Genomic DNA, 27,431 nt, shown 5'->3' with positions numbered 1-27,431 from the left:
CTCATTTGCGGCACTTTTTTTTATTTTTACTTTTGAAAGGATTCTGATTAATCAATTAATTGATTAATGATCAAACAGGAAGATATAACGTTTCGTCAGTCGGCATCCCAATGAGAGCAGACATTGTACAGTAAGTGTTTTTTCAAATAATGTTCATAGTTTATATTTCTAGTTTAGCACCTAGCAATACTGCTACATGATGCTTAGTGTTTCACTCCAGCTGTGTCTAAATCTTGTAGTTCATTCTATATATTCAGGCTGAAAAATATAAGGTTCTGGATCATCATTTGTCCCAAAGTAGTCATATTTATTTTTTTATGAAATCTGCCATGATTAGTAATGTTGTTGCTGAAAGGAAACAAAAATGTTGTGATGCTCCTGTAAAATTAAGGAAAGGACAACGCTTTGTCATTGCACAACTTGTGCAGCAAAATTAAATTTTTTCATTAATAAGCAGCCATATGATAAAAATGAGCATATACATAAATATTAAATGGTATTTTGAATGTGCCAATTACTACATTACATATATAAAGAACCAGAGGTGGGTAGTAACGCGCTACATTTACTCCGTTACATCTACTTGAGTAACTTTTGGGATAAATTGTACTTCTAAGAGTAGTTTTTATGCAACATAATTTTACTTTTACTTGAGTATATTTATAGAGAAGAAACGCTACTTTTACTCTGCTCCATTTATCTACATTCAGCTCGCTACTCGCTACTTTTTTTTAATCGATCTGTTAATGCACCCTTTGTTTGTTTTGGTTTTGTCAGACGCACATTCAAAGTAGAATCTACGCATGCCTGCGTCTCACCGATCACATGCAGTCACTGGTGACGTTGGACCAATCAAACAGAGCCAGGCGGTCACGTGACCGTCATACGTATAATCAGACTTAAAAAAGTTGAAAAACTTATTGGGGTGTTACCATTTAGTAGTCAATTGTACGGAATATGTACTGTACAATCTACTATTAAAAGTTTCAATCAATCAATCAAAAGTGTAAAGGAAAAAAGACACTTTTTATTTCAGCTGTACTTCCCGTCAAAAGCCTAAAGACTGATCGCACAGTTCCTGTCTTAATAAAAGTGCCGCTCCATCGCGCCTGCGCTAACAAAATAAGAGTCTCCGAAAGCCAGCGCAAACAAGCTAGCAAGCTACGGAGTTTTCCGCCAATGTATTTCTTGTAAACTGTATAAAAACGAATATGGAAGCTGGACAAATAAGATGCCAAAAACCAACGACTTTCATGTGGTATTAGACAGGAAGGAGGAACTTTTTTTCTCCTCCATTTGAAAACATGGACGTTATCAGCACTATACTGTCTGATTCCAATCAATGCAAGTCATCAGAATCAGGTAATACACCAACTTATATTCTTGTCTTCATGAAAGATAGGAATCTATGTGTTAAACATGCATGTGTATTCATTAAAACACCTTTAACATGTCAACAAAAACGGCAAGATAAATAAATATAAATTATATACTGTATAATATATGATATATACTGTATATATATCATATACATATATATATGATATGTGTGTAAGTATATGTATATATATATGATATGTGTGTATGTGTATATATATATATATATATATATATATATATATATATATATATATATATATATGATATGTGTGTGTATGTATATATGAGGTAGATCACCTCGACTTGGTCATTTATTAAGTAATTGATTAACATTGAAAAACTTATTGGGGTGTTACCATTTAGTGGTAAATTGTACAGAATATGTACTGTACTGCAATCTACTAATACAAGTTTCAATCAATCAATCAATGCCTACTGAGCCTAAGGTGCTGTTAAGTTATTGTGGCTCAATGTGCCTTATTTTTATTTTATTTTAATGTATTATTATTTAATATATATTATTGTTGTTAGTTGCTTAAGAGATATTCCTGGCTCTGAATTTGCTCATTGCTATTTTTATGTTTTTGTGCTTTATTTGTTGCCGTGATAATTAAACGAACAAGTTACTCATCAGTTACTCAGTACTTGAGTAGTTTTTTCACAACATACTTTTTACTTCTACTCAAGTAAATATTTGGGTGACTACTCCTTACTTTTACTTGAGTAATAAATCTCTAAAGTAACAGTACTCTTACTTGAGTACAATTTCTGGCTACTCTACCCACCTCTGTACAGTACTTGCAGCATGTATATAAAATGTTGATGGGCTATTGGATGTTTTTTAGAGCACTGTATAGCGAATCTCATTTCCTCCATTGTAAGCTGAATTTTGGTTAGAATGCAAAAAAAAAGAAAAACGTGTGTTTTTGTCTGATAGACAAAAAAAAAAAAAAAAGCTTTAAAGATTTGAACAGCCCTCCACACGTCCACAAAGCTTTCTCACACACTTGAACACTTTTTCTATACTCCGATAACACTTCATACACTCTAAATCTACGTGTATTATCATACAACTTAAATGGATACTAAAATCTCAATGGTAGTTAATTCTACTTTAAAATGTGTCATATGCTGAGACAGTACTAAGTAAACAACGGTCACGGCATGTTCTTTCCGCCGATGCTGGTCAATTTTTAGGGCATTGCGGCAAGTAACGAGATCGGTCGGGGCTTTTGCCGCGGTTGCTGTGGTTAAATTCGAGCATTGCAATATTGTACAACACAAATACAATGTTGAAACAACATGCCTTTTGACAACATTTATTCAATGTCAGGTTGTGACGTTAGTTTGACTCTTGAAATATGATCATTTCCCAACCAACAACGTGGATCCAACGATAGACATCAACGCTGTCTCAATTTTTGGGACTATGAGGCGCACTTCAAATCCTTTCATTTTCTCAAAACTCAACAGTGCGCCTTGTAACCCGGTGTGCCTAATATACGGAATAATTCTGGTTGTGCTTACCGGCCTCAAAGCTATTTTATATGGTACATTGTGTAATGATAAGTGTTACCAGTGGATGGAAGTCACACGTAAGAAATACATATTAACTGCAAGATGACGGCAGTAAACAATTTAAATGTTCCATTGAGAATATGGAGCATTACAAACGGGGCTCAAAAATCTGTCAAAATGTTTTAGTTCAACTTTGGTAAGCTATGAAGCCGCACCGCTCGATGGATTGTCGGAGCATTACGGCTGCAATAGTCAGACGCACTGTCCTTCAACATATGAATATTATTATGGTGTGTGTATAAGGACCGCAAAATGGCACCTACAAGCAGATATATTATCTGGCGTTTTGTTTCGCAAAATTGTGCAAAACCAACTTTTCTTACCTTCTGGTACCTGCTGATCTGTATTTGGGATTTTTATAAGTCCTGAAAGTTTGCGCGAGTTTGCGCCATTGTAGTCCGTGTCGACCATGTAGTCGATAAGCTTCTTCTTTTTTCTCGACCTTCTTGTTGTGGAGCATTCATCCTCCGCTGTTGCCATTTTTAATATAAAATAGCGTAAAAATGTAACTTATATCTCGCTATGGAAGCGTTAAAAACTACCGGTGTAGTGGGTTTACATAATTCACCCACAGAACTTTTGTTATTAGAGAGTTCTGGTTAGACGTTTTTTAACGGGACACATTTCCGGTTTTGTCGTTGCACTAGTGAGCAATTCTGAATGTCATTAAAACAGTTAGCTCGATTTTTGACACTTATTCCACTTCCGTCCTTGCACGCTACACTGCTACAACACAGATGACGACGGGGAGAAGACACTGTCAAAGCGGAGGCACGAAAAAAAGGCCGTCCACAAAACGGCCCAACTGAAGCAATGGTCAGAAAGCGACTTGAAGATGGTCTGTAAAACCTAATCTATGCAACATTTTGACCAAAGAACCACCATTATATGTTATGTTGACCACAGGGAAGTGTTTTAAATGTAGGGAAAAAATCCTAATATGACCCCTTTAATGCGCCTTATGGCCGGGAAAATACGGTATTTTGCAAGGTTGTTTCAAAGTCAGTTGTAAAGGACATGTATGTATAATCAACGTTGTATCAATGTTTGGTGCCTGCTGCGATGACCCATATATATGACTAAGACAGGATGACGAACTTCCACGTCCTGCGGACAAGTTACAACTGAGTAGGTAAGACCTATGGCAACACGATAAAAAGGTACAAATGGTTAAAAAAAAATCTTCCTTTTAAATAATCTCTGACATAAAGCACAATCTTTGCTGCATCCCAAGTTAGTAAGAGGATTTCCAAAGTGAGGATTGACTCGACAGCCTCAAAATTCACTCAATTCACTGAAACTCACTGCAGTGCAAACTCCCATCTCAAGTCAAATGGAAACAGTAATTGATGTTCTCAAAAGATATCTGAAAGCCACAAAGCATTTCATCCCCGCTTGTCTGAAAGCAGAGGAGGAAATGGGTGGAAGATAAGGAAGGAGTGGGAGGAGAAAAAAAATAAATCAAACATTCTCTTTGAAAATTGCAAGGTAGCAGACAACCCAAAGTGACAGAGTTTCAGCACAGAGATTTTCAAAGTGAAAGTTTAATTGTGTGGAAAGATAAACGTACGTTGCTGTTTTTCTTTTGCCGGCTTCTGCAGAGCTGCGCTGTGAGGAAGGGCTTCGACTCCAGATGACTAAAACCCGGTCAACCACTGATTTGTTTAAACTTAAAAAAACTAACTTTCAATGGAGAATCAAACAAAAGAAAAACATATCTGTTCCTGGGTCATTATAAAATACTAAGGACAATATAGTGGTACCTCAACTTAGGTGTACACCAATTTAGGAGTACTTTGAGATACAAGCTGTATACATCTATTTTTGTTATGCTTTAAAGGTGTCAAATTAGAATTTTTTTTCTACGTTTAAAAAACTTGCTTGTGGTGTACATCAGTGTTTCTTAACCATAGCAGCGCAAGCAGCCCTCCATATGGACTCAGTTATAATACACTTTTTCACCTATGAACAGAAGAAATCTGGAGATAAAGCGCAAAAAACAGGACTAAATTGATGAAGCTGTTTTTTCATATGCACTTAAATTGTATTCAGTTTATTAGAGAAAAAAGTTTAATTTTTATTAGTTAAGTTAGAATATATTTATTTTAGCTCTGCATAATTGCATTTTCATTGGTTTTTATGAGTCCATCTTTTGCAGTAGGTATTTATTTTGTAATCAGCCTTAAAAAAGATAGAAAAGCGCTACACAAGTATAACCCATTTACACTTGCGATGGTAAATGTTTCCCTTTTTTTGATTGATTGATTGAAACTTTTATTAGTAGATTGCACAGTACAGTACATATTCTGTACAATTGACCACTAAATGGTAACACCCGAATAAGTTTTTCAACTTGTTTAAGACAGGGTCCACATTAATCAATTCATGGTAATAGATCATGGTTATACTTGTATTGCACTTTTTTTTATCTCTTTTAAGGAACTCAAAGCACTTTGACACTACTTCCACATTCACCCATTCACACACACATTTACACACTGATGGCGGGAGCTGCCATGCAAGCCGCTAACCAGGGCCCAGCAGGAGCAAGGGTGAAGTGTCTTGCTAAAGGACACAACGGACGTGACCAGGATGGTGGAAGGTGGGGATTGAACTGCACCACGCCGTAATCAACATACAGTATTGTCTCATATCATTCAACAAGGTTTATCCCTTTCTAACTGTAAGTAGGTTAGATATAATTATTTAATATGATCAAAATCAACAGTAAGATTTATAATTTAGTGGTAATATTTGAGGGGGCTCCAGTCACACTGGAAACATGTACCAGGATTTCCCAGCATCTGACAGTATTGTAATCAACATTTACTGTAACCTTACAGCAAATGACTGTAAAAATGAAACCATTTAAAACTTCACTGTAAATTACTGCAAATATTACTGTGAAAGTAATGCGATTACTAGCCAGTAATTAACCGAATCTACGGTAACTTTTACTTATACAATACAAAACTGTAGTGAAAAAATCGGGCCCAAGGTCAAAAAGGTTAAAGGGGAACATTATCACCAGACCTATGTAAGCGTCAATATATACCTTGATGGTGCAGAAAAAAAGACTATATATTTTTTTAACCGATTTCTGAATTCTAAATGGGTGAATTTTGGCGAATTAAACGCCTTTCTGTTTATCGCTCTTTTTGCGATGACGTCAGAACGTGACGTCTCCGAGGTAAAACAGCCACCATTTTCATTTTCAACACATTGGGTCTCAGCTCTGTTATTTTCCTTTTTTTCGACTATTTTTTGGAACCTTGGAGACATCATGCCTCGCCGGTGAGTTGTCGGAGGGTGTAACAACACTAAGAGGGAGGGATTCAAGCTGCAGCTCTGGCCCAAAGATGCGAAAGTGTCTGCCCCCAGACCCCCATTGAATGTGCCAGTGTCTCTCCACATTTTACCGGCGATGACAGACATGACACAGAGATGTATGGATAACCTGCAGATGCATTTGCAACGATAAAGTGAACAAAATCACAAAGGTGAGTTTTGTTGATGTTGACTTATGTGCGAATCACACATATTTGGTCGCAGCGTGACTGCCAGCTAATCGATGCCAACATGATACGCTAATCGACACTAACATGCTATTTACCGGCGGTGCTAAAGCAGACATGGCACAGAGATGTATGGATAACCTGCAGATGCATTTGCAATGATAAAGTCAACGAAATCACAAAGGTGAGTTTTGTTGATGTTGACTGCCAGCTAATCGCTGCCAACATGCTACGCTGATCGGTGCTAACATGCTATTTACCGGCGGTGCTAAAGCAGACATGGCACAGAGATGTATCGATAACCTGCAAATGCATTTGCCACTATATTACGTTTCCTTCCACCCACATTTAATGCGAAAAAAACACTTAGCAATCGAAGGATTTAAGTTGCTCCAGTGTCACGAGATGCAAAAGTCCTGATCGTTTGGTCCACACATTTTACCGGCGATGCTAACGCAGCTATTCGGCCATGCTATGGCTATGAATAGTGTCAATAGCTATTCGCTCAATAGCTTCAGTTTCTTCTTCAATACTTTCATACTCCAATTATCCATTTCAATACATGCGTAATCTGTTGAATCGCATAAGCCGCTGAAATCAGAGTCTGAATCCGAGCTAATGTCGCTATATCTTGCTGTGTTATTCGCCATTGTTTGTTTACATTGGCCGCACTGTATGACATCACAGGGAAATGGATAGTCGCATCGCAAATAGCGAAAATCAAGCACTTTAAAGCTTTTTTTAGGGATATTCCGGACCGGTAAAATTTGTAAAAAAACTTCAAAAAATACAACTGATTTTTATTGTTTTTAACCCTTTTGAAATTGCGATAATGTTCCCCTTTAAGAACCCCTGGTTTTACATAAATTTTACATAGATTGTGTTTTACAGACTGTCTTTAAGTCCCTTTTTGACCGTCTCTTCAGGATGCACCGTTTTGTGGGTGGCCTTATTTACGTGGAGCCATCTTTGTTGTAGTTTTTAGTGCTTGCGTACGGACTTTACTGGCAGGTTCGAACTACACGCTACTTTGCATTAGCAATGGCAACAGCGGAGAATAGAGAAAAAGAAAGAGTTTATTGACAATGGCGGATTCACGCAGAGCTCTGGTAAATTTCTACTATAAACGGATAATTCGCTGACATCCCAACTGGGAAAAACTTCAAACTTTCTTTACGAAGTGCCTGCTGGGTACTTTCTTGATAGAAGAAATACGTTACACAACAATATTGCTTTGGCTACTTTGACGTATTATTTTTTGATGAAGGAAAAAAAAACAGGTCGGGTGCGTCATGTGACGTCTTTTCTATTTTGTGTGATGGAGAATGTTAATATGCTGTGTTCACGAGCCAATGAGCAATATCCAATCATCTTACCTGCAGTTCTCCTTTTTCCCTGGCTGCTTGGTTATATTCCAACCACCATCTGAAAAGAGAAAAAAAACAAGTTAAAATTGCCATTTTTTAGATTTAATTGTGGCTAAATGAACCATTTTCAGACTTAAACAAGAAGCAACGTATGCACTACAAGCTTGGCGTGAGTCACAAACTTATACAGCATGTTTATTCCTTTGAATGGACATCTATGTCGCTATGTCCCAGTGGACAAAAGAGCTGGTTATGACAAAGGGAGGTGGCCATTTTTTAGATTTAATTGTGGCTAAATGAACCATTTTCAGACTTAAACAAGAAGCAACGTATGCACTACAAGCTTGGCGTGAGTCACAAACTTATACAGCATGTTTATTCCTTTGAATGGACATCTATGTCGCTATGTCCCAGTGGACAAAAGAGCTGGTTATGACAAAGGGAGATGGCCTAAAAAACAGGCGTGGATTTAGATAAGGGGGAGTACCACTTGTGTGTTTGAAGGCCACAGTGTGCAACAATGACACAAATGGCTATTGCGTAATCGCTAATCAAGCGTGAAGAGGGCTTGCATTGTTTCTACTGCAAAGAGCTAAAATATAACTAGTAGACCACATAAATACCAAAAACAACAAAGTTGTTTATCAGACATCCTACTGCTTATTTTCACCATGCACAGCGACCGTTCATTTCCCGGTTGCATTTGATAACTGTCACCATTCCTAATAGAATCAATATCAAATATATTTTTTCATAGGCACAAAAAAAGAGGAGGAAATATGAAAGATCTTAAGGTTGTAATGTATTGATACAAAACACATGTGATGAAATAAACAGTGGGTTTATTATTGTGAGTATTTGTGAAATAAATGTAATATATGTATTATGTTTATATACGATAAGAGTACCGGTGTCGATAACGAATATCGATAGGGGAATCGTATTGATAAAACTTTTGCGACATACATCCCTAGTGACAATACAGTGGTACCTCAATTCATGAGTATCGTATTTTTCGGATTATAAATCGCTGCGGAGTATACGTCGCACCAGCCGAAAATGCATAATGAAGAAGGGAAAAAAAAACATATATACGTCGCACTGGAGTATAAGTCGCATTTTGGGGGGAAATTTATTTGATAAAATCTAACACCAACAATAGACATTTGAAAGGCAATTTAAAATATATAAAGAATAGTGAACAACAGGCTGAATAAGTGTACGTTATATGACGCATAAATAACCAACTGAGAAGGTGCCTGGTATGTTAACGTAACATATTATGGTAAGAGTCATTCAAATAACTATAACATATAGAACATGCTATACGTCTAACAAACAATCTGTCACTCCTAATCGATAAATAAATCGTCTTCCTCGATGTTGTTTCTAAACAACTCTGCCAACTCCAAAGGTATGCGCCGCTTCCTCTTGTCATTTTCTGCTGCGTATATCACTAAATCCATTTTGTAATCTGCAGTACATGATTTCCTTTTTGGTCCAATTTTTGTTCAGGCCTTCTCAGTTTTTATAAGTTACCGCCAAAGAGGAAATTATCCATTTTAATAGCTACAGCAGAAGTATATAGCATATAGCAGTTAGCATTCCATGACCCACAATGCACTTCTGCCATGACCCTCCTCCGCTGAATTCTTATTTGATGAGGTGTGTGTGACAATTGCTGACATTTTCTGCGTCTCTTCCGCGAATGAGATAAATAATATTATTTGATATTTTACTGTAATGTGTTCATGTGTTTGTTTGATCTTGAATGGGATTGTGCTGAAAATTGTAATTTCCCTCAAGGAACTCTCCTGACGGAATAAATAAAGTACTATCTAATCTAATCTAATAATTTCACACGAGTCGCTCCGGAGTATATGTCCCAAATTATGAAAAAAATTGAAACTTATAGTCCGAAAAATACGGTACTCCAACTAAGGAGTATATTGAGATGCAAATTTTACGTTGATTTTTGTTATGCTTTAAAGCGGTCATATTATGATTTCTTTCTACATTTAAAAAAATGTGTTGTGGTCTACATCAGTGTTTCTAAACCATAACACCGCAAGCGGCCCTCAGTTGTAATAAACTTTTTCACCACTTGTGGCTGTAATTACATACAGAAGAAGTCTGGAGCCAAAGCGCAAAAAATATGACTAAAGTGATGTAGCTGTATTTGCATTTGCACTTAAAACAAAAACCAAACACATTTTAAACATGATTTTTTTTCCCCCTGTACCCTTCTAGTGCCAATGGTTTCTCCTAGTGCAACTAAACGTGGTGCACCGCCACGGCAAAATCATAGCTGCTACAGCGTGAACATTTTTTTTTTTTTTACGGGAAACCAAATATAATGTAATATAATGTATTGTACCCTCCAGTAGAAGTCACACAAAGTCTGACACTATTTTTAACTCTTATTGCTAATCTTATGATAACAACCGGCCCAATTCCGAAAGGTTTTATCTCCTGTGCAAACACTTTCGTCTACGTGCTTCCCCGGACACACAACAGCACTTCCCCATTCTCCGCCAATCTGCTTTCAGGCACGAACAGTGTGGTTGAGATCACGGGAAAAATGAACATCAAATCAAAACCACACAAACATAAAACATTAAAACCAACAGATTGTTACAGTGCGGGTGGATATATACCGTATATACAGCCTATTATTTGTGCACTATTGACAAGTGATGCACCGAAAATTCAGCCGCCGAAAAAGACTTTGATCAGCAAAAAAGTGCTGCTTAGACCGGATGTTGTGATGAAGTAAACAAGACGCACGCGATTGTCCGAAGCGTAATCAGCATGTCTGCTATGTAGATGTACTTTATTATAACCCAGATATACGCGCAGACAGCCTTCAACAAAATGTACAAATATTAAGAGGACAGGAAAAAGAGAAAGTCGAACTGGAGCAGCAGCGCGAAGCAAGTGTGATTTCATGCTCGCTGCAGCTTGCTTTTTGTCGGGAACATGGAGGGACAAAAATAGACTCTCTTAAACATGAGTACATTTTATAATAACACCAGAAAAAGATGCTAGATTTGTTGCTAGTTGTTTTTGATAAGGACATTTAAAAAAAAAAAAAGTCTTTAGATACTTGAAAAATGGAAATATAAAAAAATATTTGTTGATACTAATTGATAACACAGATTTTATTTTAAATGTATGTATACATTTTTGGAGCCTTTTAAAGAAAATCTTATAGCAAAATATATGATGACCACGCCCCTACCATTAGAGGTATTTTGACAATCGAGAGGAAACCCTTCATCCATCCATCCATCCATCCTTCCATTTCCCACCTTTCGTCCCTATCTCAGCTGCATTCGGGCGGAAAGCAGGGTATACCCTGGACAAGTCGCCACCTCATCGCAGGGAAACCCTGCAATTATTTCTAAATATAATTATTGCGATGCCTCCTCCCTGCGCAATTAGGTGGAGAATTAACGAGGGCAGCACGGTGTAACAGGGGTTTTTGCACGTCCCTCACAATATAAAGGTCCTGGGTTCGATCCCAGGCTCGGTTGTGTAAAAGGAATAAAGAAAATACTAGGGCTGCTGCTATCAATTATTTCAGTAATCAAGTCATAAGGTGCTGTTTGCAACTTCCTCACAGTAACCTTTTTTGAAGCAAAAAATATAACAAGACCACCACCGACTTGCTTATGATACCAGTAGTGGTTTAACAGACACGTGTATATATATATTTATATATATTAGGGGTGCGAATCTTTTGGTGTCCCACGATTCGATTCAATATCGATTCGTGGGGTCCCGATTCGATTCAAAATCAATTTTTTTTCGATTCAACACGATTTTCGATTAAAAAACGATTTTTTTTTCACGATTTAAAAGATTCTCTATTCATTCAATACATAGGATTTTAGCGGGATCTACCCCAGTCTGCTGACATGCAAGCAGAGTAGTAGATTTTTGTAAAAAAAAATTATAATTGTAAAGGACAATGTTTTATCAACTGATTGCAATAATGTAAATTTAACTATTAAACGAACCAGAAATATGACATTTTATCTTTGTGAAAACATTGGGCACAGTGTGTTGTCAAGCTTATGAGATGCAATCCAAGTGTAAGCCACTGTGACACTATTGTTCTTTTTTATTTTTATTTTATAAATGTCTAATGATAATGTCAATGAGGGATCTTTAATCACTGCTATGCTGAAATTATAACTAATATTGATACTGTTGTTGATAATATTAATTTTTGTTTCACTACTTTTGGTTTGTTCTGTGTCGTGTTTGTGTCTCAATTGCAGTTCTGAGTGTTGCTGGGTCAGGTTTGGTTTTGGAATTGGATTACATTGTCATGGTATTGCTGTGTATTGTTTTTGTTGGATTGATTTAAAAAAAAAAAAAAAAAAAAAAAAAAAAATAGATCAAATAAAATGAAAATCGATTTTTTAAAAATGAGAATTGATTCTGAATCGCACGAGAGAATCGCGATTCAAATTCGAATCGATTTTTTCCCCCATACCCCTAATATATACATACATATATGTGTGTTTATTTGAAATAGGGAAAAATACAGAAACATAGACATCTGAAACAGTTATCCAGTGTATGCATCATAGTGTTTGTAGCCAAAGCTAATTTACAACACTTGTCCCCAACAACAACAACAACACAGATCCAACATCATTAAAATAGGAAAATAAAAAAGAATAAGGCAAAGATGAGTCGATAATAATGACAATAGTAATAATACAGACAAAGTGTTAACTAGATAAAAGCCAATAATAATAATAATATTAACACAGACAAAGTGCAGACTAGATAAAAAACAATTAGTAAAAAATTATTAAAAACTAAACATGGGAACACTATTGTTGCTCAACTAGCCACAACTTTGTTTGTTTTTTGAAAGTGACAAGTGAAGGGATACTTTTCAAAGTGTCAGGTAGAGAGTTCCATAGTTGTGGTCCATTTATTGAAAAGGCAGTCTGGGCAAAAGATGTTGTACGGAATGGAACGCATCAGTTGCCTTTTGACATTGCTCGGGTGGTTGTTTGACATGTGTTTATATTTTTCACAATTACAAACTTTGTGTAATAAATATGTTTTCCTGGCCCGAATAAAGTGATTGGTGTACAAACACGTATGGGCAGGAAGCGCGTGCACACATACAAAAGCAGTCCAAGAGAAGCAACCAACAATGTGCAGTCTTATTGTTATGATAGAATACATATACAGAACAACACCTAAAGCTAATGCATGTACGTTCGTAATTACATGGTGATGGGCGGGATATATTGTGTAAATTACACTGGAAAGTTGGTGCCCTCCAGGCATCAGTGTAAATGTTGCAAACAGCCCATTTAAAAACCTCCACATGTATTTTAAAATAGTTGAAATGACCTGAATATGTTCTGCTTGCCATTACATTATTTATATTTTCTAATGAATGTAAACATCTGTGCGTTATTTACCAAAAATTAAGTCAGGATTTGATCTGTTTTTATTAGATACCACAGGGCATATAGTATGCGCCTGCCTTGAATTACTGCCGGGTCAAACTCGCTTCGCAAAATAATTAGCGCATGCTTAGTATTGCCGCCTGGTCAAACTCGTGACGTCACGAATGACACTTCCCCTGTCATCATTTTCAAAATGGAGGAGGCCGATTTCAATACCGGTAATTTGAAATCGCATAAAGGGAAGAAGATTAAGAGCTATTCAGTAGGATTTAAGGTCAGAGCTTACATCACACTCAAATTTTTACTGCAATCCTTTGGTAAGTGCCGGAGTGAAAAGAGGTTTTCAAATAATTAGCGCATGCTTACTTTTACCGCATGCCTTTGGTAAGCGCAGGAGTGAGAAGAGGTTTTAAATTAATTAGCGCCCAGGGGGCAGTTCAAGGAAATACGGTATATTTCAAAGCGCTTTTTTTATCGAATTAATTGATTATTCACTGCAGCCCTATCAAATACAACTATTTTTTTTATTAGTTTACTTTAAAAAATAAGGACAATGTTTACATACAGTTGGAAGGGGATTTATAAAACCCCATTCGTCACGCTTCACGTGTCAGGTAAACTGTGTGTGGGGGGGACAGGGGGGTGTACTATCCACTTTAGTCGCCAGATGGCAGTAGAGTGTTGAATATCTTAAAATGTGTTATGTGGCAATTCCAACATTGACCACAGCGTCCATTTCTATGTAGAGTGGTGCTTTCCATCATTTTCAGCAGACTGCATTGCAAAATGATGATTATATGTGTCTACATTAAAACATTCTTGTTCATACTGCATTAATATATGCTCATTTTAAACTCGCATGCAGAGAAGGAAATCACAACTAAGTCAATTGACCAAAGCTGTATTTAATAAACAGTTATTAAGCAGTGGCACAAACATTCATGTCATTTCCAAAACTGAAAGTGCAAGATTGTCACTAAGATGACATATCAAAACAACACAAGATTAAAGTGCACTTTTTGTACAGAACGCCACTACAATAGTTTAAAACGAATAAAGTGTACTTTTGTGCATGATGTCACAAAATATATTACAATAACTGTCAAATAAAAATGAGTTGCAAAGTAGGAATTTTCAAATAGTGTATGTCCTTCGCGATGTGGTAGTTCACTGCGGACATTAAAGACTGTTTTTTTCATACGGTGTTGATGTGGAAATAATTTCCTCTGCATTTTGATGGTGTGGGCGTGTGGCACCGAATGGAGATGATGACATGCGGAGTAAGCACTCTTCAATCTCTAGCAGGTGACTTTTCAAATGATGCTACATATTAGCAGTAATGCTACATTTGGTAGCAACGCTTGAGCCAAATTAAAGTTGTCTACTCGACATATTCCTGCTTGAAGCCGAACCACCACCAGGCGATGGACCCCCTGCTGTTTTTCTTGGGAATTAATTATTCCTTCATTCGCACCTTCTTTCTCTCGTATTACCCCTCGCACGGCTCCGCTAGCATCACAGCTAACGTTACACATGCTGCTACCTCTCTGCTGCGCGAGGGCGTACACGTATTTGACGTATGTAAGAAGGTGCGCTTACTGTTTGTGAGAAGGAGAGACAAGGAATGGGAAGAGCCTGTAGTGTAATGCCCAGAGCTAAAAGCAACTGCGTGAGAACGTATCCTAGAATATCACGATATAGTCATTTTCTATATCGCACAGAGACAAACCCGCGATATATCGCGTATATGAATATATCGCCCAGCACTACAATAGACAATATATCGAAACTTTTTTCAAATTAAATTAATTGATTATTCAATGTGGCTTCGCGGTGGCAGAGGGGTTAGTGCGTCTGCCTCATATTACGAAGTTCCTGGCTCGGGATCTTTCTGTGTGGAGTTTGCATGTTCTCCCCGTGAATGCGTGGGTTCCCTCCGGGTACTCCGGCTTCCTCCCACTTCCAAAGACATGCACCTGGGGATAGGTTGATTGGCAACACTAAATGGGCCCTAGTGTGTGAATGTGAGTGTGAATGTTGTCCGTCTATCTGTGTTGGCCCTGCGATGAGGTGGCGACTTGTCCAGGGTGTACCCCGCCTTCCGCCCGATTGTAGCTGAGATAGGCGCCAGCGCCCCCCGCGACCCCGAAAGGGAATAAGCGGTAGAAAATGGATGGATGGATTATTCAATGTAGCCCTATCGAATACAACTAATTTTATTTAGTTTACTTTAAAGGACAATGTTTACATACAGTTAGAAGGGGATTTATAAAAACCCATGTCACGTTTCATGTGTCAGGAGGGGCGCGACAACCATCCACTTTAGTATGAATTCCTTTCCCTACTCTACACCAGTTCTATCCTGAAATGAGAATCTGTTATCTGGACCTAAGAAGAAAAGAAAATCTAACTTCTTGAGGATTCTTTAAAAAAAGATTTAAAAATGACAAACATCCCCACTTAATTACAATCACTGAAAAAGAATGGCCGGTAGTGCAACAAGGGAAGGCAAATGCTTCCGTCAGCTGTGCTCCGACAACAGCAATGAAGTTGGTTCTTAGCAAGCGCCTACGCCACACATCAGCAAAGAGCCCTCTAATCTGTGCCAATCAGCTGGCGCTTAACCGCCGTTTGTTGTTGCACTGGGCTATACAGTACATGCAACCACGCACACACCTCCCCTCAGTTCGACACACTGCAGACCCTTGCTGGTGACGGCTAAATCAGGCATGGCACCGAGGGTGACAGAAATAGCAGAGTGGTGAATAATAGAGAAAAAGATCTTTGGTGTAATTACCATAGAGACAGGGAGCTGCTTTGGGGAGAAAATGAGACGGAGGGGAGGATAAATAAAGGGACATGGATAGAGCGTGAAAAGTAAGTGATGGCTTATGTGATTATATACATTAGGAAGGAGTGCAAACATTTCACCGAATAATGTATTGTAAGAATTGTGCAGTTAGGTCATTTAGAAAAGGATAAAAAAAAAAAAAAATGTCAATTATTTATTCATAAACTGACGGCTTACAACATCTCAAGTGAGATGCTGATTGTGTTTTTTTTTTTTTTTCCAGAAATGGCACATTCTGCGTGGGATTGTGAGTCGGAACATTGCTGCAGAGAGGAGAGGAGTGTGTGGGACTGCGAGCGGCAAACTCTTGCTTGTGCAGTACCCGTCTACTCAATATGCTAAAAGCACGAGCCGTCTACGCGTGGAACACAGAAGGTCATCGACAAGAAACCCGGACAAACTTCCACAAAGTGCAGCTGGGGCTTTTAATCCCTACTCTCTACTATTAAATATATAGAACAAGCAGTATACATTATTTCACAAAAGTAACCACCGTATTTTTCGGACTATAAGTCGCATTTTTTTTCTCATAGTTTGGCCGGGGGTGCGACTTATACTCAGGGGCGACTTATGTGTGAAATTATTAACACATTACCGTAAAATATCAAATAATATTATTTAGCTCATTCACGTGAGAGACTAGACGTAAAAGATTTCATGAGATTTATCAATTAGGAGTGACAGATTGTTTGGTAAACGTATAGCATGTTCTATATGTTAGTTATTTGAATGACTCTTACCATAATATGTTACGTTAACATACCAGGCACCTTCTCAGTTGGTTATTTATGCTTCATATGTTCATATTCAGCCTGTTGTTCACTATTCTTTATTTATTTTAAATTGCCTTTCAAATGTCTATTCTTGGTGTTGGGTTTTATCAAATAAATTTCCCCCAAAAATGGGACTTATACTTCAGTGCGATGTATATATGTTTTTTTCCTTCTTTATTATGCAGGTATAAGTGCCAGGTGCGAATCATACTCCAAAAAATACAGTACATCCCTTCCATTTGAGCTGGCATGTTAATACATCTTATCAAGGGACAATATACAGAAGCACTTGAATATAACTTAGAGTAGTCAGTGTACAGCTTGTACACTATAAGATTACTGCTATACTAACTGTATACTGACTCGTCTCAGTTATAAGCACGTTTCATTCACAGTATCGCCCCTCGTTTATCGCTGGTGATCGGCTACGAGCCTGACGTGGTATATTAATTTCCACGCAGTAGGTAGTATTGTTTATAAATTCAATAGTTTTATAGCTAGAGTATAAAAACTTGTTTGGACATGAAAAAACACCCAGATATCCACATTTACACTTGTTTAAGGTTCTAACAACGATCCTCGACTGGGGATGTTGCGCATCGGTGGGGAGGGGAATACTCCAAAGACCTCCTCGATCCCACCTACACGTCTTCCCATATGAGGAAGCTTTGCCTGGTAAATCTGTGGTGGGCTCTCCCATTTCTAGGGCTGTTAAGAAGCTTCTCGGTGGAAGAGATCTGCCCAGAGTTGCTCAAAGCTCTGGATGCTGTGGGGCTGTCGTGGTTGAGGAGACTCTGCAACATTGCATGGACATTGGGGCCGTGCCTTTAGATTGGCAGATCTGGGTGGTAGTTTCGCTCTTTAAAAAGCCCACGATTAACGATCGTGGGCTTACACCCCTCAGCCTTCCCGGTAAGGTGTATTTAAATGTACAGGAAAGGAGGCTCGGTCGGATAGTCGAACCTTGGATGTAGGAGGAGCAGTGTGGTTTCCGTCCTGGTCGTGGAACTGTGGACCAGCTCTATACTCTCGACAGGGTCCTCGAGGGTGGATGGGAGTTTGCCCAACCAGTCTACATGTGTTTTGTGGACATGGAGAAGGCCTCTAACCGTGTCCTTCGGGAGATCTTGAAGGGAGTGGTCAGACAGTATGGGATACCTGACAGCCTGATCGTGCCGGTCCGGTCCCTGTATGATGGGTGTCAGATCGGTGTTATAACTTGGCCGTATCCAGTGAGGTTTGGACTCCGCCAGGGCTGCCCTTTGTCCCCGGTTCTGTTCAGAAATCTTAGGCGCAGTCAGTGCGTTGACGGTATCCGGTTTGGTGGCAGCAGGATTTGGTCTCTACCTTTTGCAGATGATGTGGTCCTGCTGGGTTCATCCGGCTAGGATCTTCAGCTCTCACTGGATCGGTTCGCAGCTGAGTGTAAGGCAACTGGGATGAAAATAAGCACCTCCAAGTCAGAGTGGAGTGTCATCTCCAGGTTGGGGAGGATATTTTCCCCCATATGGAAAAGCTCAAGTACCTCAGAGTCTTGTTTATAAGTGAGGGGAGAGTGGATTGCGGGATCAACATGTGGATTGATGCAGCATCTGCAATAATGCAAACCCCGTATCGATCTGTCGTGGCGAAGAAGGAGCTGAGCCGGAAAGAAAAGCTCTCAAATTACCGGCCAATCTATGTTCCATTCTCACCTAAAGTTATGAGTAGGGATGTAACGGTAAACGATATGATGAACCGTGGTCAAATTCCCAACGGTTAGTAATACCGTTTATGTTTTTCAAATTACCGAAGAACCACCAATTATTAATGCATTTCAGGCAACACTGCTGGCTTCCTGGAAACGGAGCCACGGTAGCGCTGGCGCATGCGCACTACTGTCGTTTGGCTTGAACACAACAACACGGACTTTGCTACCGAGATTTCCTCTCAGAGTAAACAGAGCAGAGCACTTTGTTGAACTTCATTTCCCCACGCTTCACTTCCGTAGAGTTTTAGCGTGTTTGTAGATGGCGACAGGTGTGGGAAATATTGAAGACAGACTCATCCGTCCCACACTAAATGACCATGAATTGATTAACGTGGACCCTGACTTAAACAAGTTGAAAAACGTATTAGGGTGTTACCATTTAGTGGTCAATTGTACGGAATATGTACTGAACTGTGCAATCTACTAATAAAAGTATCAATCAATCCAAAAAAAACAAAAAAAAACACTCTAGGTATACAGCAAAGGAGAAAACGATTTGATGTTGCTTTCATTTTCTCACTACAGCTGTGACAGAGTTAATGAGGCGAGGAAACATGCAGCAGGCGATGTGTCGGGAACATTGTCACAACTTGTTTATAAAGTCTCTAATTTGTTTACTGGGTTGCTCACTCGTCGTTTTTTAACTGCAACATTTATCGGTGTTCAAATAACGATACTCACTAAAAGGTTTTGTCATCTAATCCAGTGGTTCTCAAATGGGGGTACGCGTACCCTTGGGGGTACTTGAAGGTATGCCAAGGGGTACGTGAGATTTTTTCAAAAATATTCTAAAAATAGCAACAATTAAAAAATCCTTTATAAATATATTAATTGAATAATACTTCAACAAAATATGAATGTAAGTTCATAAACTGTGTAAAGAAATGCAGCAATGCAATATTCAGTGTTGACAGCTAGACTCCTTGTGGACATGTTCCATAAATATTGATGTTAAAGATTTCTTTTTTTGTGAAGAAATGTTTAGAATTAAGATCATTAATCCAGATGGATCTCTATTACAATCCCCAAAGAGGGCACTTTAAGTTGATTCCTTCTATGAGTAGAAATCGTCATTTATAATTGAATCACTTGTTTATTTTTCAACAAGTTTTTATCTTTTTTCCAGATAGTTCAAGAAAGACCACTACAAATGAGCAATATTTTGCACTGTTATACAATTTAATAAATCAGAAACTGATGACATAGTGCTGTATTTGACTTCTTTATCTCTTTTTTTTCAACCAAAAATGCTTTGCTCTGATTAGGGGGTACTTGAATTCAAAAAAATATTCACAGGGGGTACATCACTAAAAAAAAGGTTGAGAACCACTGCTCTAATCGAACTGAATTCAGGTTGGGAAGGTTAAGTATTCAAATTGAGAGGTATCACTCCTGTTTTTGTTGGACAATACGTTGTACTGAACCACTTGGTGTTGTTGAAGAACAAAGCTTGTTTATTAGACTTTATTTGATTAGCCAAACTGCTTTAGGTATCATATTGATATCAAAATGTAAACGCCATGTTTTTTTTACATTAGTTGTGGGGTTTTTCATGTCACAAAGGTATTAGTTCAAAAGCATTTACTGTATGTGACATAGCATTTTGTTAATGTGCTATTTTGTATAGTTAATCCCTATAAGACATATTTGGGCTCAAACACTGAATGGATTTGTCCCGATACAGCAACTACATGTACATAACTTAAAAAAACTACCTGTATGTTAACATTTTTAAATAAAGACATAAGCATTATGTAATGAGAAAAAGATGACATGTTGATAATATAAATGGAACAAAAACACAAAAATGTGTCTTTAGATATATGGATTACGTTTATGTATAATCTTTTTATTAGACATTACAAATTACATGATGGTGTCGCTTTCCCACCCCAACTCTGTTTTACCTAACATAATCAATAATCATGATTTCAATATTGATAAAAAATATCTTAACTATTATTTTGGCCATAATCGTGCAGCCCTATGTATAAGCCTAGATACATGATCACTATTTTTATCTACATGGACAAAAAGTACAGTTACGTCTTATGTCCATCAGGTGCCATCTTGCAAAATTCTTAAAACTTATTTTCATCCCTTATGTCCATAAAGTGCTTAAGTGCTATCATTTTTATTTTTATTTATGTATTGATATTTTTTTCTACCATATTATTTTGTTTATTGTGCTTGTTTTGCTTTCATATGCACATTAAATTTCTACTTGCGGTCCATGAATCAGTTTTTTTATCGGCAGTTTCTTCAACAAAGGACATAATTTTGAATGTGTTGTCCATCCATCCATCATCTTCCGCTTATCCGAGGTCGGATCGCGGGGGCAGCAGCCTAAGCAGGGAAGCCCAGACTTCCCTCTCCCCAGCCACTTCGTCCAGCTCTTCCCGGGGGATCCCGAGGCGTCCCCAGGCCAGCCGAGAGACATAGTCTTCCCAACGTGTCCTGGGTCTTCCCCGTGGCCTCTGAGTGTTTCGGTCATTAGCATGCTTTAAAATGCTTAAATTAGTCCAAAAACTGGTAAAAAGTGTTTGGGTTTTTTTTGGAACCACAAACTTTAAGAACAACTGTATGGCATAAAAGCTCAAGATCAAAGTATGAAAGTAAAAGTTTAATTCAGCCAGCTGTCACAAATGCAACGTAATATGGAACAGAGTCAGACTTCCTGGCTGATCTGCAACTAGCGGATCTGTGTGACATTCCAACAGGAAACACATCTTTGCCACTTCCTGCTTGTACCTCAGGAAGTGATAGGTTGCTTATGGAATGGGTTAGCCTGTCAAACTTACAAAATCTCAGTGGGAGGATTTGTCCAAGACAAAAATGCAACCAGTTAAGCAAATAAGGGCTGATCTTTCGAGGTGTTGAGCCTAATGCAGTACCACATGTTAAAAAAACATTCATAATTTAAAATTGAACTAAAGTCTTGTAACTCAGTGACATGCGACTCCATGCAAGGCTATCCCTTCAACCCCTGCCAACATTTTCTACATTGTTCCTCGATCCACAGACATCCTCACATTGCACAACGTCTTCCTGTTCTGCTGTGTGTGTTTAGAAAGAGTGAGTCGAAATAGCCAAAAATATTTAATAAAACACCAATAATCTTGACACCAAACCCCACCGGCAATTTATTAGTATAAACTACTACTTTGTAACTGTGTAATATAATAACTCTTGATTATTAAAGAAGCATAGCATATGTATTTGTTTATAAATGCAAAACATATTTAAGTTAAAGTTAAAGTACCAATGATTGTCACACACACACTAGGTGTGGTGAAATGTGAGGGGAGCAGTAAGCAGCAGCGGTGGCCACACCCGGGAATCATTTTTGGTGATTTAACCCCCAATTCCAACTCTTGATGCTGAGTGCCAAGCAGGGAAGTAATGGGTCCCATTTTTTTTTATAGTCTTTGGTATGACTCAGCCGGGGTTTGAACTCGCAACATACTGATCCACAGGGTGGACACGCTAACCCCAAGGCCACTGATAATTTATATGTTTAGCATAAAAACAGTTGGAAATAAAGACCAATTGGGTCAACTTTCTGTTCAGTTTGTCTACATACTGTACATGCTCAGTGCTAAAGTGTGTCCTAAACAGTTATTTATTTACAGCTCGGGTGTTCAGTGGGAAAGTGAGCCTCCCCTCAAAGAACATAAAACACGCCGCAAAAATCTTTTTTTCTTGTGCATATTTTATAAGTGTTCTGCTTCCCCTGGATTCTGCTTAAGATCTCTACAAATTAGGAACTGAAAATTGAAGCACTTTCATTCTTTATAGTGTGTTCCATTTCTACTGGGAAGTCGTATATTCTACATTGATAAAATAATATATATATATAAATATTAATATTTTATATATTATATAAAAAGAAATAATATAGTATTATATATCAGTATCTATTATATACTGCACATAGAATATGTAAATATTACATATATGTTTTATATTGCTACTGTGGTACATTTTTAGTCTACTTTATACCTGCATTATCCTTTCCATCCTTACCCTTTCCATCTTTTGTAACTGAGTTACTGTGTGGAACAATTTCCCTTGTGGATCAATAAAGTTGTTCTAAGTCTATGTCTAAGTAAATTCCAACTTCATAGTTGAACTTTAAACTGGAATGTGCATCGAGGTCGCATTTCCAGCATGCATTCGCGCCACCCCCAATTCGGCTCCAAATGTGACTGCTTTGAATGTAAACAATATTAACTACTACAATATCAGTTATTAGCACTTCTGGATTACCATATTTTTTGGACTATAAGCCACACTTAAAAATCCTTTCATTTTCTCAAAAATCAACTGTTTGCCTTATAACCCGGTTATATAACACCTTATGTACATTTTAGTTCTGGTTGTGCTTACCAACCTTGAAACTATTTTATTTAGTACATGGTGTAATGATAAGTGTGACCAGTAGATGGCAATCACACATAAGATACGTGTGGACTGCAGGATGACACTTGTTCAATAAATGACACTAGCAAGTACCTGTAAGCAGGCAACACCAAAACTGAGATGCTTCATTGACATTATAGAACAAAACTGTTTAAAAATCTGTCAAACTGTTTTAGTTCGAAACCGCATCACTTAACAGAACGCGGAGCACTACGGCTACCATAGTCAGACGTACAATACTTCAACATACGGGTGTTATTATGGTGTGTATGAATAAGGACTCCAAAATGGCACCTATTAAGTGGCATTGTGTGGGGTTTTGTTTCGTATTATTATGCAAAAGCAACTTTTCTCACCTATTGGTACTTGCTGATGTGCAAGTGCCAAAAATGTGCGGGCGTCCGCCGTCATAGTCTGCGCCGTGGTCAACAAGGTCTTTTTTTCCCCTCTATCCTCTTGTTGTGGGGCAGTCCTCCTCTGCTGTTGCCATTTTAAACATAAAGTAGCGTACAGTTCCAACTTATGTCTGTCAGTAGACTCGCTATGAAGCGCTGACAACTACCGGTATAACAAAGATGACAGAAAGAAGACGCTGCAGAAGTGGAAGAATGTAAATAAGACCGCCCACAAAACTGTACATCCTGAAGAGACGGTCTGTAAAACATAACTTATGCAACATTTTTCCCCCAAAAAACACCATTACATGTGGTGTAGACCACAAGAAAGTGTTTTAAATGTAGAAAGAAAATCATAATATGACCCCTTAAAAGCGCCTTACAATCCGGTGCGCATTTTGTATGAAAATAGACCTCAATAGACCCGCTCACTGGCAGTGCACCTTATAATCCGTTGCGGCCTATAGTCCCAAAAATACTGTAGTTTTTGTCATACTAAATCCGTCATATACAATGCACTGTTGGACGTTTATATACGGTAGACGTTACTGTAATGTAAACTTTTCACGTTGTTTATACGTTCTACATCGCTGGCAAGAGCGTCCGAGATTCTTCTTCATCCACCGGTTGCAGAAAGAGTAGATATTTTCCAATAAATTGTTCATATTCTTACAAGGCAAGTGCAGAAATAGCTTTCGTGAATGGGTCCATTTTGATTTCCGACCTCGTAACTGGAACGTTTACAACTCGGCTGTGACGTCATTCCCAGCTCCGACTTCTAACTTACGAGGTAAATGAAGCGCATCATTTAACATAACTAAAGTTAGCTTAGCAGAGGAATAAATATGTGTTTTCTTCAAATGCTCTACCGCCTCTAAAGCCTTCTGCAGCTCCTAGAAAGTCCAACTCTCACTTGGAAAACCTTTAATTTGTAACTGACAACTAACTAAAGGAAGTATGGTTGTCGAAAAAAGGCAACATTAGGAGGTAGTCCTGAATCCGATTGGAATCTGATCATTTCAAATGTGACTTCAGTCTAAACACAATCCGACCTAAATCTGACTTTTTGGTCAGCTTTGGGCGAGCTACGTCACTCGTGTGCGCCGAAAAGACGCAGTCGCCAGCGGAAGTGGATATTTCATCACAACATTCGGTTTAGGTTCTATTTAAGAAAACCAAATTTTCGCTGCATCCATTGTCAATAGCGCTCAAATAATAGGCTACATGTAATATATGAATATATATTTATATTCCAAAGAAATAGCGATTGTTGAAAGACTGGAATTGACGCCGCAATGTCTGTGTCTTTTCTACTTAACAGATATAAAAAGATTACAACTCTTCCAAATATATTACACTATATTCATCCATTCATACATTATATTAATTTCATTTATTTTCACATAAAAAACACTGACTTTTAAAGTGTGTTGACTTTTATTTTATTTTCTAGTAGTAGCGGAGACTTCTTCACGGACTTTTATTTTCTTATAGTAGCAGCGACTTTCTCACGGTCAACTTCCTTGTTTTTGCTCTACTAAAGTAGAAGCCACATTGGAGCCACATAGGGGCCTGTGCGCGTTTACACTGGAGTCTGATAAAAATCACATTTTACTTACAGTTTGAACAGTCAGCTGGAACAAAATCAGATCTCCAAAAAAATCAGATTTGGGCAACTTTGGCCTGCAGTGTATTAAATGTAGTCTTTGAATTCAATGCGCCCTGTATGCTTAAAATGATCAAAATACATAAATATGGAATGTTATTATAAAGGCTCCCACTAACTACATTACATATATACTTACATCATGTTTATACAGTGGGGCAAAAAAGTATTTAGTCAGCCACCGATTGTGCAAGTTCTCCCACTTCACAGTAGGTGTGGTGTTCTTGGGATGCAACTCAGTATTCTTCTTCCTCCAAACACGACAAGTTGAGTTTATACCAAAAAAGTTCTATTTTGGTTTCATCTGACCACATGACATTCTCCCAATCCTCTGCTGTATCATCCATGTATCCATTTTTGTATAAACTCAACTCGTCGTGTTTGGAGGAAGAAGAATACTGAGTTGCATCCCAAGAACACCATAACTACTGTGAAGCATGAGGGTGGAAACATCAAGCTTTGGGGCTGTTTTTCTGCTAAGGGGACAGGACGATTGATCCGTGTTAAGGAAATAATGAATGGGGCCATGTATCGTGAGATTTTGAGCCAAAACCTCCTTCCATCAGTGAGAGCTTTGAATGGTTGACCAAATACTTATTTTCCACCATAATGTACAAATAAATTCTTTAAAATTCCTACAATGTGAATTCCTGGGTTTGTTTTCCACATTCTGTCTCTCACAGTTGAAGTGTACCTATGATGAAAATTACAGACCTCGGTCATCATTTTAAGTGGGAGAACTTGCACAATCGGTGGCTGACTAAATACTTTTTTGCCCCAATGTAAAACCCTAATGGAGGTATTTGGATATTTTTTTAGGGCTTTACAAGCAGAATTGCACAGCTTCAATAGGCTCCAATGTATGCATGTTTTGTTGTACTTGTGCAATGACAATAAAGACCTACCTACATTATAGGCAGACTTTTGATTCAATTGATTTAATATTTAGAATGCATTAAAAAAATAAAATGTTTGGATGTTTTTTTAGGGTTATACAGGCAGAATTGCAGGTGTTTGGATAATTTTTTTGGGTTTATTAGGCAGAATTGCACGGCTTTAATAGGCTCCATTGTATCTATGTATGCATGTATGTATGTTTTGTTGTACTTGTACAATGGCAAAATAAGACCTACCTACATTGTAAGCAGACGTTTGATCAAATGTATTTAATATTTAGAATGTATTAAAAAAAAAAAAATCAGTCCGTCCTCATGTGTTTCATAATGATTGTGAACGATACGCAAAATTCCAAAGAAGTGCAGTTCCCCTTTAAATAATGACACTTGGGGTTACCATTATATAATGACAGGGTCCTTAATGAGGATTTATGAACTGATGTTGCTTTTCTTTTCCAACTGCCATTTAGTCCTTCGCTTTGTTTTGCAACAATTGGAAATGAGTGCAACGACAAAGAGCGAAACATGGCCCAACTGTCAATACCAAACAAGCCGTGCTGGACTGAGCCGACGACTAATAATTTCTTCATTACCCAATCATCCGGCACTAATGGAAAGCGCTGAACTGCACTCACTGTAAGTTCATTGTCGAATATGTCGACATATCGCTGTAGAAAGAACGCAACATTCGAATTAGAGTGCCTATTTGACGGGAAGGCCGACTTTTTTGAGCAATTATGGTTGGGAGAGGAGGAGCAGGATAAGATGTGCCATTGAAAAATAGAGTCGGGTGTGGTGTGATTGCAGCAGAGCTGAAGAGGCACATGCTCGTTTGTGCCTGCAGCGAGAGTTTTCGATTGATAACGAATGGGCCAGTGTGATGTGGCAGGCAGAGGGACAGATACAGATAGGGGGAGATAATGGGGGGGAAGAGAGATTGATTCCTCACTCAATACGAGAACATGTGGGAGGAGGTGATACAGTGAGACAGCAAGTGGGAAACAGAGTGATGGATGCAAGAGATGAGTAGTCACTCCATCAAGTGAAGTATCCCTTCTTTTGCCTTTCCTACTTTCTCGTCCATCCGTCCCAACGTCACGCTCGCCGAAGCAAAACCAGCAGAGAAAGCACTGGGAGAACAGTCAGTCAGTATACAAGCGTACACATAGGGCTGGGTAATGTGGCCTTTTATTAATATCTAGATATTTTTAGGCCATGTCACGATACACGATATAATCTCGATATTTTGCCTTAGCCTTGACTTAACACTTGATGCATATAATCACAGCAGTATGATGATTCTATGCGTCTACATTAAAACATTATTTTTCATACTGCATTAATATATGCTCATTTTAAACTTTCATGCAGATAGGGGAATCATAACTAAGTCA

General features: G+C 38.1%; 1 protein-coding gene across 7 annotated transcripts in view; it reads right to left on the bottom strand.

Annotated features, from left to right (window-relative positions):
• sipa1l1 (signal-induced proliferation-associated 1 like 1) overlaps nucleotides 1-27,431 on the bottom strand; it is a 240,448-nt gene that overhangs the window by 128,888 nt on the left and 84,129 nt on the right. For all 7 annotated transcript variants that reach the window (XM_061886483.1, XM_061886479.1, XM_061886480.1 and 4 more), the window contains exon 2: nucleotides 7,850-7,898. The gene's annotated coding sequence lies outside the window, so the exon portion shown is untranslated. The remainder of the gene's footprint in view (nucleotides 1-7,849; nucleotides 7,899-27,431) is intronic.

The sequence above is a fragment of the Nerophis ophidion genome, linkage group LG24 (assembly GCF_033978795.1).
Source record: "Nerophis ophidion isolate RoL-2023_Sa linkage group LG24, RoL_Noph_v1.0, whole genome shotgun sequence".
NCBI classification, from domain to species: domain Eukaryota; kingdom Metazoa; phylum Chordata; class Actinopteri; order Syngnathiformes; family Syngnathidae; genus Nerophis; species Nerophis ophidion.
This window is presented reverse-complemented; position numbering and strand designations above follow the sequence as displayed.